We start from the raw sequence: 13,180 nt of genomic DNA on the forward strand, positions 1-13,180 counted from the left end.
AAACAATAGAATTCAGTAGTGTTAACTACAAATACAGGTTTATTACTTGAACATCATATATCTACCTCTGTATACCACAGAATATATGTTGCATAGCACATGCTACCTGTATCAACAGTACATTACAATGCATTGACAGAAAACATGCCAGTTACTGGAAATTCATGCAGACAGGAAGCTACTTTTTCCAAGCATACTATGTCATCCTTTCTCCTCTTATGCAGAATTACCACAGGAGAACAAAGGTTCTGTTAATCTATCTGCCTTTCATACTTACTCTCACAGAAAGGTAAGCTCTTTCCTAAAAGTTAACAAATTAGAGGAATGGGCTATATACATAGGAAGATATCTCCATCCATTTTCTCCCTGGGCAGATTTAGAATACAGTCCCCTTTTTAGACCAAATAACATCCCTGCAGCTGGACAGCACAATGTCCAATGCCAAAATACATTTCAGAAGACAAGGTAGACAAACCAAGGTCCCAAAACCAAACTATTTTAGTTTCAGAAGACAAAAGGGAAGAAGACCACATCAGTGCAATAGCTTCATTAAGAAGCATGTTTCCTGAAACTGTAGCTTGCACTGTGTCAACTCATCTGTATTTTTCACTTTATAAAAATCCCATCCTTTCTAGTCTTCTCCAGCCCTCAATATGCAAATAACTTATCCTCTCAACATATGTCTGCACATAATAGAATGAGGAAGTCTCCCTATGTTTGATATTATGCAGACATGCAGATAATTAGAGAATTTGGTCTCCAAGTACCACAGACAGGATTATAAGTATCATGCAATGACTGTACAAAATACTATTCAGCACTGAGAAGGTATGTCATGCTTCCTTTAGCTAACTTGACAGAGTTTCTTTAAGCAGTCCAACAAGGTTCTGTGTTTGTGGCTATGGCTCTCACAGGAAGCTCTCTGAATACCAGGGATGCTTCTTCAGAATGGGATAGTCAGACTGATATTTACAATGTAAATTATACTTAACATATCTACTCCAGTCAGTACCCACCACTTCTGTTCCACTGAGAAAGTGAACTTCCAGCCTACCAACCTTCTTATATCACCATATGCTATGACTACTCAGCCATGGATCATACTGATGGTGTGAGAACTGAAACATATCATTCAGGACAAATTTCAAATAATTGTGGGAATATCCCCATGTGATTTCTCCTGCATACCTTTTCTTCCTCACAACCTCTTCAGCTGCCCTTCCAAAACAGCCAAATTTCCAACTCAGCTGTAGAGCACTTATTTGTATTTTCAAAACTTCTTATTTTCTGGGGTTTTTTTTTTAAGAGAGAAAGGAAGTATATTTCCTGGAGAACTGCTGGGAACATAATATACTAGGCTCTAGGTACTGATTACCTGTAATGAGTGTACCACATTACAGGTTACTAATATTTTATCCTTTTAACAAAAAATAAACAATAGTTTCCCATCAGAAACCAACATTAGTATGGATGAATAAAGAAAGAATAACCATGCTGACAAACTTAATTATACAGGAACCCGGAAAACTCAAAAAACTCGTCTAAGAGAAGAATGTGATTTAATATATCCTACCCATTTTAAAACATCAGTTAATCTTCTGGATTCTGAAAAAAAGCTGTTCTCATAATATTTCCACTAAGAGCAGATGCACAAAGCCTCATAAATCTTGAGAGTTTATGTTTGTGCCCTTTCCGGCACAAATTTTGAGACCCAGGATAAGCTTTGGGTAAGCATCTAAAACTTGTGAGAGCTTATCCAGACTGAACTTCTGAAGCTTATCCATTGCTAATTGTCTCATCAAGCCCTTGCTTAAAGGATCAATAAGAGCACAGGATACAGCAACAGCTGCACCCCAAGTACCAGCTGTGTCAGCAGCTTGTTCCTACCATTCATTGTGCAGTTTTGATGCAAAGGGTCTGGATATCACAGGGTAAATTTCTTGCCTGATTGAAATTATTCCCTTGCAGTTCTTTAGAATTGCTGTAGCTGATATAAACTGCAAAAAAAAAAAAGTTCTAACTTTTAGAGAGACTAATCTCTCACATGATATATAAAGAAAATACATATAAAAGTGAAATTAATCCTGGATTATGGTGATGTGCAGGCAAATGGAATACATATGGAGAATTCATGTTTTTCTACTTTTCTGATATTCCCATCTTGTAATTTTTCTTCATTTCACTAACCATAAAACCATCCAGGTAGAAAACAAGAAGGTCTCTTCCAAACAAAAGAAACCACACAAAATTAAGGCAGGGCAAGATGGTTTCACAGGGTCTAACTTTATCCTGTGGAGGCTAATTATGTTAAGTCGACAGTCAGTTAAATAACAGAGGCTCCTCCAGAGGGCAAGTGAGAGCTCATGTCTGACTTGAGGCAGCTGGAAAGCTCTGTTGCTTTGCCAAGCTTCGGCCACAATGATGAGCTCACAAAGTTCACTGGAAACTCTAGAAAAGTCTAGTTTTTAAAATTCATACTTGTATATGAGTCAAATATATGAAGTCTGAATTTTGAAGTGGCACAACTGACCAGAGATCTTTTGTGAAGGTGCCATTTCATCTCAAGATTAATGAGGCTTTGCGCATATTTCTCTTACACCCTGCCTCATGCTGCTTAAGAAATGGAAAAATATCTTGTTCTGTATTTCTTGCATTCTGCTTTCAGGGTAATTCAAAAGTGAAAATAAAAAATATAAAGCAATGCGTATGTGTATCAGTTAGTCAAACTGAGCTTTAAAGTTTCAGAGTTCAGATCACGTTTGGGGTGAGAGAGCAAGTATGGGAGCTCTTGTGCAATGCAAGCACTTCTGCCCATCACTAAGTCTTAGTCCTCACTTAACTTGGTTTCTATTTTACTTAACTGTTTTCTTTAAAGCTGTTCTCACACAGACTTCCATGGGGGATGGCTGACACTTGTAGATCATTTCAGGTCCATTAGGAGTTTTAAAGTAAGATCAGACAGCTGAAATTACACTGTCTGCACCTCCAGAATTTTCCTGCATACTATTTATTAACCGTTTGTTTCATATTTAGTGCTGAGCAACCATATTAGAAAGAATCAAATAGAGAAGGGAACTGTTGGGGAATTTTTATGGTACCCCTCGAGGCAAATTAAACACATGTTTGTGCTTAAATATAAAATAAAAATGTGATGAACAATGGATTAGGCAGAGTCCTACCACAATGTGCAGTTCTACGTGGAGTCTGCGAAGATGCATCACAAGCAGATTCCTTATGTACACTGGCACCAGCACCAATCCCGAGAGCGGTTGCATGGGGCAAGTCAGCCCAGCCCTGGGTCCATCCCCCAGCCCAGCTCTGCTGCCCAAAGGTGACCCCTGAGCTTGGGCCCCTGAGTGCTTGCATTCCAGGATGGTCTACAGGACAATGCTGAGGCTGTTTCTTATCTCATCACCGAGGGAAACGTCACTCTCTTGCAAGGAGTCTGTTCTGGCTCTGGCATTCCTGCTTCCAGCCAATTTAACCCCTTCTTGCATTGGGCCTCCTAACCCTCCGTGCCAAATCATTGCTTGGTCACAAATTACCACTGCTGAGCAGTTGCAATTAGAATTTCCCCTTGAGAAGTAAATGCTAACCGAGATCTTTTCCTGAACTGAATACACCATGCACTTCTAGGTTGTGTCCATCTCTCTCTCCCCTCTTCTTTCCCTGTTTCCCCAGTTGCCACCATCCTCCAGTACCTCTAACCTAACAGGAATTTGCATCGATTTGCAAGTGTTTTACTTCCCCATTTTCCACAAACAAGAGCAGGAAAAAAAAGTGAGCAAGCCCTGCTCTAGGCTGCTTGCTCTCCACAAAAGGGGTTAAGCTAATGTGCTTCATATGCTTTTTTCCCAGGAGGGTGCTCAAGTACTGAGAACACACAGCTAAAAATTTCACACATCTATCAGTCAGACTGCAGTGGATCAACTGCTACAATGTTCAATTCATGCCCAGACAGGTGCTGAGTGGTGGCAGGTTTTTAGGCCAGAGAAATGTTTTCCTTGGCACTTAGCCCCACATTCCTAATTCCATCCAGTGTGTTTTCATTTGGGACAGAACAATAACACATTGCACCAAGAAGCCAGCCAGTTAGCCATGAAGGGCTGGCATTTACTAGAAAAGCAAAACAGCTTTATCACATAACCCTACTCCTAGATCCAGAACATGGGGGGGGCAGGGAGGGAAATCTTCTAGCTGTGCTTTGTGTTGTCTAGCTTTTTCTGATCACAGAGCTGTTGCCTCATTTGTCCTTGCAACGGGTATTGGGGGGAGCATAATCAGTGCTATTTCCTTCCATCAGCACATGAACTCTGCAACATCAACTCAAGCAGCAAGATGTCAAAAGAAACATTCCCTGTAGTGAGCCTGCCAAATAGTAGCCAGACATTGGAAAAGACCTAACTAATTAGTACAGTTGCCCACCTTCTGCTGTGAAGGCAGTGTGCACATTCAAAGTGGGTGATTAACAGAGGTGAAGGAATTACTGGATTCACCAAAATGAAACTTGTCCTCTGGCCAAGTCCATGTGCATTAATCTTATCTGTGCTTAGAGCTGTGCTTTAAAAAAAAAATCAGATAGTCCACAGCTGGAACAGACTGTTTAATCACTGTCAGAGCCATGATTAATCTCAAAATTTCCAGTTCCCCATCTTGTGTTTGGTGGTGCACTTCCTCTCCGGTTTGTGTGGGGGTTTTCTGTTAAAGTTACATGGACATCCAAATACTATGTCCCTTCTGCACACAGTTGGGACTGCAGGAGACAGGGCTCCTGCGAACAGAACTGGAAGCAAATACAGTCCTGAAGCCTCATTCTCAGCGTGAAGACTATGCAGCAGATTCACCACTAAAGGTTCCTGAATTTAACCTTCATGGCAAAGACATTGGTCCACTTGAAGGAAAAGACCTCTTCTCTGCTCTGCACATATGAAACCAACTCCATTACTTGTTTCAGCTGCCAAAAAAGCAAACCTCACCTACTCCCCAAAAAAGACATATTCATGACAGCATTTCAGGAGACTCAGACAAGATAGACATCATGTCTGAAGTAAAAAGACAGAGTTTCTAGCTGGTGCTGTTGCCTTGGCTAACTAGTGGAAATTCATTAAGCCTGACTACTTTTATTGTATGCCAGGGTGTAGAAGAGAAAACAGCATTAAGTTCTAACAACAGCCTCGGACAATTTCTAAAAAGAAAGCTTCAAAATTTGAGAATACACTCTAGTGACAAAAAAACGATTAACTTCAGAGCTGATGAGGTTTCTCAATCATGCACAGCAGCATTTTAATTAACAGAAGAAATTAAAATCAAAAGGCCAAAGAAACTGCTGCATAACCTGCTATCTGTAATCTACAGGAAGAAAACAGAATAAAAGCGTGGGGAGGAAATGGAAAAAGTCTTTGTGTTCAGCAGAGTTAGAGAGGTGCTGAGTAATTAAATTAAGGTCTCTTCTGTCTTAAAAATCTATACAACTGAAGAATATGCACTTAAACTGGTACAGTTTTGTCTCTGGGACTGATGTCGAGAAGGAACAAGCTCAATGCTCCCTCTCACCAGGCAAGCAACATCAGTTCTGCACCACTCAGTGAATGACAGCAGTGACCCAAAATCTTGCTCACCTCTTCTGTTGCCTTTCATCCCACCACTGCAGTGATATTTGCTAGCACCTTTCAGAGCCTGCATATTTCATTCTCTTCAACTAGTGCCAGCACAGCTCCCATTTGTTACCACAGACTGGTTCTCCTTGACATGCCTTTCTTACAATCTACTGAATTCTTTGCTTCAACTATGCCAAAAATATTCTACAACAGGACAAAACAGTACCTTCTAAGTATTGCAAAAACAGTTGTCTGTCAAATAAGCATAGCATAATTGCCTGGGAATTAATGTAATAAGCTTAAAATACTTCTCCACTCACAGGAATATTTTCCAACCCAAGCATCAATCTAAATGCCAACTTCCCTCTGTTTCACTCCCCGTCCCTCCCCAAAAAAGAAGCTCATCAAATTTGGACTAGAAAATATAAATGTACCATAGGTTTACTGAGCCCATAACCAGTTTCTGCAGCTAAGCATGAAGCAACCAAAATGTTTCTGAAAAATTGTTAGCTGAACAACCTGATCTTAAATCAAGGGCCATTTTATTTTTGTCAGATACACAGCATCCAGCTTAGTCTTCCCTGCAGCAAATGCTTATCACCATGGTCATGCTAATACAGAATAAAAGCAATAAGAACTTGGTGAACAGTCTTGCTGCATTAAGTCTGCTTAGTCATGGAACACAATACAACTTGCTTGCTCTTAATTTAAAAGGATTTTTGGAAGAGGAATGGAGGAACAGCGAGCATACGTGAAAGAAGGAACTAACAGTGTCTTTAGGAGGTTACACTCAATCATAAAATCATAGAATCATTTAGGTTGGAACGGACCTTTAAGATCATCGAGTACAACTGTTAATGTAACACTGCCATGTCCCTAAGCGCCACATCTACACGTCTTTTAAATATCCCCAGGGATGGTGACTCAACCACTTACTTCCCTGGACAGACTGTTCCAGTGCTTGATAACCCTTTTGGTGAAGAAATTTTTCCTAATGGCCCAGCTAAACCTCCCCTGGCTTCTCTTGTCCTATCACTTGTTACTTGGGGAAAGAGACTGACCCCCACCTTGCTATAACCCCCTTTCAGGTAGTTGTAGAGAGCAATAAGGTCTCCCCTCAGCCTCCTTTTCTCCAGACCAAACAGCCCCAGTTCCCTCAGCCGCTCCTCACAAGACTTGTGCTCCAGGCCCCTCGCCAACTTGGTTGCCCTTCTCTGGACACACTCCAGCACCTCCATGTCTTTCCTGCAGTGAGGGGCCCAAAACTGAACATGGTACTCGAGGTGCGGCCTCACCAGTGCCCAGTACAGGGGAACAATCACCTCCCTGCTCCTGCTGGCCACACCATTTGTGATACAGGCCAGGATGCCGTTGGCCGCCTTGGCCACCTGGGCACACTGCTGGCTCGTATTCAGTCGGCTGTCAACCAGCACCCCCAGGTCTTTTTCCACCAGGCAGCTTTCCAGCCACTCTTCCCCAAGCCTGTAGTGTTGCGTGGGGTTGTTGTGACCTAAGTGCAGGACCCAGATATTTTCCTATCCATAGCCCACACCTTTCTTCATATGCTATTATAAACTTAGCTTTTAGCTGGGTCAGGTATGCAACATGCATACAGTAAAAGTACAGGTCCAAATAACATTATTTACACCGAAATTTCAAATTTTATATTAATATTTTAGAATATTAATATTCTGGCTTAATATTAAGCCAGTTTTCAGGATAACAACAAAAAAAAATTATTTCCACAGCAACTCTGGATGGTTTTCAACCACTGAGAGCCAAAAAAAGCTTTGGGCCATGAAGTTCTTGCAAGCAGCCCCAAGGGCCAGAGAAAAGTTCAAAAAGGCTGAAAGAAATGGGAAGGTTAGCTGACAGAGTTTTTAAGAGATTCAGCAAGACCAAATGTTTGGATTTAAGGTGCAAAATACAAATAAATTATTTTCTATTTAAAAGACAAGTCTTGGAAGAAAACACTATACAGAAGTTTGGATTCTACTATATCTTTTATGGTTCAACATATCATTCTGAGATTCTGCTACCGGCAGTATTCATACTACAGACTCTATCATGATTTCCAACAGCCTAACTAGCAAGACTTCCATATGACTTCTCTGAAACTTTTCTTCCAGAGACAAAAATGGACCCCACTATGTCCTAGACATAGTTTTCATTAAACAGCTTTTTTAAATCCTGGAGAAATGTCAAGACATTAAGACTAATTCTTCCAGCCTCCTACACTTAAGGCAACTTATTCCTCCCTCTGATTTTTCTAAATCAATATTAAAAAGGGAAAAAACTGATTTATCTTCCTCTGGAAGCAACACTTCTGCAGTAAGCTCTCAGTGCCACAGGATAAAGCACCAGGAGGGCACCAGACAACTTTTATGTATCTGTAGAAAAAGCTCCACTTTCTCTCCATCCCTCCACAATCCAGAATGGGCAAACAGTGAATGGGCTGGGAAAAACGACAAACAGAAAAGCACAACAGCAGAAGTTGCTGAGCAGGGCTGGCTCTTCTATTTTGCAACAAACTTTGAGCTTTTGGTTGTGTTCTCCATTAAAGCAGAAAAAAGAAACTTTTGAATGTTTTCACAAAGTAGAATTGCATTGAATGTTTATGTTATAACAAAATAGTGTTCTTTGATGGAAGCACATTTTGCCAGAAATGTTTCTATTGGCTCAGTATGAATTGGTATTGGCAGTAAGAGAAAATAAGGACATAAATTATTTCTCTTCAGGAACAAGCAAGGAGCAGGGCAGAACCTATCACTCTCTGAATCATAAAATTCACCCCTCATGGTTCCTTCTGGGAAATGTAACTAATAGAGGAAGTAAAGAATCAATTTAATTCCACATATGCAAAATTTCAGAGTTATATGTTATCCAAATGAAAACATTATCATCACATCATTTATATCCCAAATGTTTGCATTTGTAAGACCTTAATACATCTCACAGTCACCTACCAACATGACTTTCTCACAAAAGTGAATCATTAAGTGAATTTAGATTATTGAATACATCAAAAATGTCAGTTGAATTTGCAGTTACCTCCCTAAGTCTTAAAAATCTTTCTTTCTTTTGGTGTTGGAACATACTACAATTTAACCCCAAAGTGTGAAAATATCCTATCTGCAAAATATGCCTTCCCTTAAAAACAAAGAATAAGAACTATTCAGTCCTAATGATAAGATTACACGTGCCCACATCATGTTAGACAAATGTGTTAAGTGATATGATAGTACTTTATAAAAAAATATTTGTCACTTCAACATAAAATAAACAGTCAAGCCTGGTACAGTATTGCATAACTAAGTTTACTCAGCTTCTAGTGAAAAATTACAGATACACTGGCAGCCTCCCTAATAATAAGCATTCTTTCTCTATTTATTTCCATTTACATCTAAGGAAAGACAGAGGGATCATCCCACAGAAGGAAAAGATGTATGAGAACTATGAAATTATTTAGGAAAATACATTATTTCAGGACTTAATAACATTTACATTAGAATAAGGAAAAATGAACTCAAATTTTCTATTTTTTATGGAGCTATTTTGTATTAATCTAACTGCAAAAAAAGCAATGAAGCCTTCCTGCTGAAAAGTAACAAGGCTATGCAATTTACTCACAAGAGTTTCCTGACTAAACTGCATTTTTTTTCCCCCAAAGCTAAGAGCCAGATAGCATGAGGCTTTGTAGGAGACAGTACTTTTGTGGTAGGACATGCATTGTCTACCTATTAACAAGAATAAAATATACCAGGAATTTCTTTTCTGATGATACTTTAAAATGAACTACATACAGAAGAGTGACAAGTTTAATTCTCACAGAACTTTGTCAAGTCTTCCCAACAGAGCACGATTCACATATGTGAGTTCTGCCTCTTGGTCTCTTCAGCAGCTATTGCTGCATCTCAGCTGTGATGCCTCGACTCTCCCCATGCCCCATCCTGGCTGCAGCTTGTTGCCCATTTGGGGAGCCCCTACCAACTACGCCTTGTATATGGAGCCTCAGGAGTAGGGAAACGGTACAAATGGTTTCCTGTTGCCCTCAAATTCTTCTTTTCCTGGCACATGCGACTTCATGCTTCAGTCTGTGTGACAGAGAGGACCTTGCTAAGTCTCTACCACTAGCAAGCACACTGTTGAATTTACAAGAGGCAGTTATTTCCAATGGTAAGCACAAGAATGCAGTGATATAACTGAAGGCACAGAGTCGGGAGCTGGAGTTAATAGGAAACTAAAGCAATGTAGAAACTAATCTGCTATTACTTAATGGATTTGTCCTTGTAACTTGCCTCGAGCAAGATATTTAAAGTGATTTAACAACATAAAAATGCATGTGTTGCTATAAGGGGATTTTCAACTGTCCTTCAACAGATTATGCGTACAATTTCCACTGAAATGAAAGTGAATTAGATTCCTAACCTTGTTAGGTACTTCTGAATCCCATACATGACTAGCTGGTACTTACCACTTTTGAAAATATGAGCGTGGAAAATAGTTTGAATTCCCCTTTGGCTCCTTAAATCAACAGCTACTCCATTAATTAATCCTCTACTTAGCCTTTTCTTCGATAAAGTACAACAAATCCTAGTATCTTTGGTATTCTACATTTCCAGCTTGAAATTGGAAGAACGTAGCCATAAAATAAAAGCTTACTTAACAAATTTCTGGCACCCTTGCAATGATTGTAGTACTTATTTCACATGTCTTTCTTTAGGGTGCATGCAATTTTTTTTTCCAGAAGAAAACTGTTCAGAGTCAGATATTTTCTTATGAATGATAGGAAAAATGTTTTATATTGGCTTTCTCATTAGCCTTAATTTTCTAATTGTGCAAAAGCAACACTCTCAAAACAAGGTCTATTTTTTAATTCTTTTAATCAATATATGGTTCTGAAAGACATGCAGTTAAGACCAAGCATTTCTTTACTATTTTTCCAGTGCCATTAAGCTAATTATTACCACATTACAGTAACAGAAATATTTCTGCATTAAGTGCTCAATTTTTTCTCCTCGTAGACCAATCAGCAGATGTGTTGGACGAAAAAAAACCCAAGCACATTTACTTGTCATTTATGTTGGTTTCAGCTCAGTGCAACAACAACACAAGTGAGAGATAAGTTAAGAGTTGAACCACACCATTGATCCAAGGCAGTTTAAGATCAGTACAGACTGAAGGGAAGAAAAACAATGACACAGAGAGAGAAGGACAGACAGACAGACAGACTGTCCTGGAACTGTGGGAGTGTTGTAGCAATGCCTCAGGTTGTGTTAAATTTATTCAAAATTCCATTGTAATTAGTATCTTAGTTTGCTCATTTAAATATGCTGTCCAAATAGCTTAGTTTTGTCCACTTAGAATAGTATATTTTACTAAAACTATTTTTTTCATTAATTGCAACTGCTCTAAACACAAATCTATGTTTCAGTTATAAAATTAATTAGACAGAAAACCAAATACCCGGAAAATATATAAACTATGTGACCTCTATTCCCTGACCACTGTCCCACACACCCAACATACAAATAGCTCCATGCTGTTGAGGCATGTGCCTTAACTACTCACACTTCATATAGCAATACAAGCAGTCACATGACATAACACAACACCCTTAATGGCAAGGTCCAATGCAGCAGTTAAGCTGGAAATATGTTCAATTAAATCTTCGAACATTGTGTGTGCAGTGTTTTCATTCACAGTATGAGAGAAACACAGCACAGTAAAGCTTTGACTAAAAGTCAAAGCTAACTGGAGCCACAGAAAACCCACAACTAGCAGAGCTGTTCTGCTTTGAAAAGTGTTTACTAAGCAACAGCACTTTCTTGGCAAGTAAATGGAGCTGATCACTCTATATATGAAAGCATATTTGTTAATTTCTGTAGCAAAAAAGAAATACATGCACACTTGTCAATTCTGCATATAGAAAGGGTATATGTATTTGACCCCTTTGAACACAGAAGGAAAATTAATGGGTGACTCAGGTAACGTGCTTGGAATAGTAAGTACTTAGGATAACATTGAAAACTGTGGTAAATTCCCTGTTCTGCCTCAGCTGCTCACTGTGACCTCCAAACAAGTTACCTAGATTATTTCTACTTGCGAGATTAAAAGCAGAACGAAGTATGCTATACGCTGCATGAGGAGTTCACTTTCTGCCCATTCTGCTCGTTGTGCTTCGCAAAAGCTGAGCTGAGGATATCTGTGTGCGTACAGCACTGTTGGCTTCCACGCAGCCCTCTGTCCGACCTTTGTAGTGGGAGTAGGCCTGCAAATATGGTCCCTAAATTTGCAAAAGTACTCCTGAATACAGTGCGTGCCTGTGTGGGAATAATCCAGGGGCCAGGCTAGCCTGTCAAAATCGAAATTCTTGACAACAGGCTCAGACCCATTGGCCTAAATCAATGTGTACAAATACCTTTCGGCTCTTAGCATTTCAGGCCCAGCATAAGTAAAATGTTCCTATATAAGCATGAAAAATATTTTTTTTCCTCCTCAGGGTGTGCACAGGTTGTTATTTTGCCTCACCAATGACTGACAGAATTCCTTACTAAGCTTCTGTTGTGGAATCTGCACTACATGTGATGAAGCACAAGCCAGAAAGGCTGCTGCTTAGATCCCAAGGCTTAATGTGCAGGAAAGGTCATTAGGAAAAAAAAAGACCCTTTCTTTTTACAGAAAAATCACAGAATTCCACAGTAGCATTCTTTAGGGAGTGACCTCTCAGAATTCAGCTCTTGTGGGAGAGACCCTGAAAAACATAATCTACCATAATGCAAATATTGGCATGAGATATATGGGGAAGAATTTTAGATAGGAAAATGCCTACAGGCCTGGCTGGAGTGAAAAAATAAACAAAATATTCTGAAGCAGAAGGAGAGTGTTTGAGCACTGATTTGTCCAGATTAAGGGCTGTACTGTGGTTAGTCCTGCATGGATGCACACACAGGGAGGTGTATTAGAAGGACCAAACTTTCCCTGTTAAGGGGGTTTTGATTAGTATTCTTTAATATTGTTTAGCAAGATTAATTAGAATATTTAATATGCTTAATCTTGTTTAGCAATTTTTAAATATCAGAAATCAGGGTGGTCTAGCATCAAAAGTGGCTCCAATACACTAGGAAGATGGCTGCAGCCCCTGCCTTTCCTATTTCTATATAGGTCAGCATGGCCTACCCAGCAAACTTGAGGCATGCCTCCTGCCACAAAAGGTAGCACTCTAAATCGCCCAGAGGCATTCTGGATTAGCAAACTAGAGTGTCCTTGCTGTCTGTACAATACATGCAGTGTTAGAAACGTCACTTCTGTATTCAGCATGGTAGAGAGAATGCTAGCATAATAGTCTAGTTCTTTCTTTTTTCCTGCTGATTAGTCATTAAAAAAAAAAGATGTTGAAGTTCTTTGAAGGAAATTAAGAAGAGAGAGGTTTTTGGACTTTAAGTTAAATAAACCTCAAAAAGCACAGGCTAAATCTGCCTTCTTGTTGGCTTCTGAAGCATGGAAGGAAAAAAACAAACAAAAAAACCCCCAGCTTGCCACCTGAATCTACTAAGCACCCCACAAATCTTTGAAAATATTTG

Source organism: Haliaeetus leucocephalus, unplaced genomic scaffold (genome assembly GCF_000737465.1).
Source record: "Haliaeetus leucocephalus isolate CR32 unplaced genomic scaffold, Haliaeetus_leucocephalus-4.0 Scaffold41, whole genome shotgun sequence".
NCBI classification, from domain to species: domain Eukaryota; kingdom Metazoa; phylum Chordata; class Aves; order Accipitriformes; family Accipitridae; genus Haliaeetus; species Haliaeetus leucocephalus.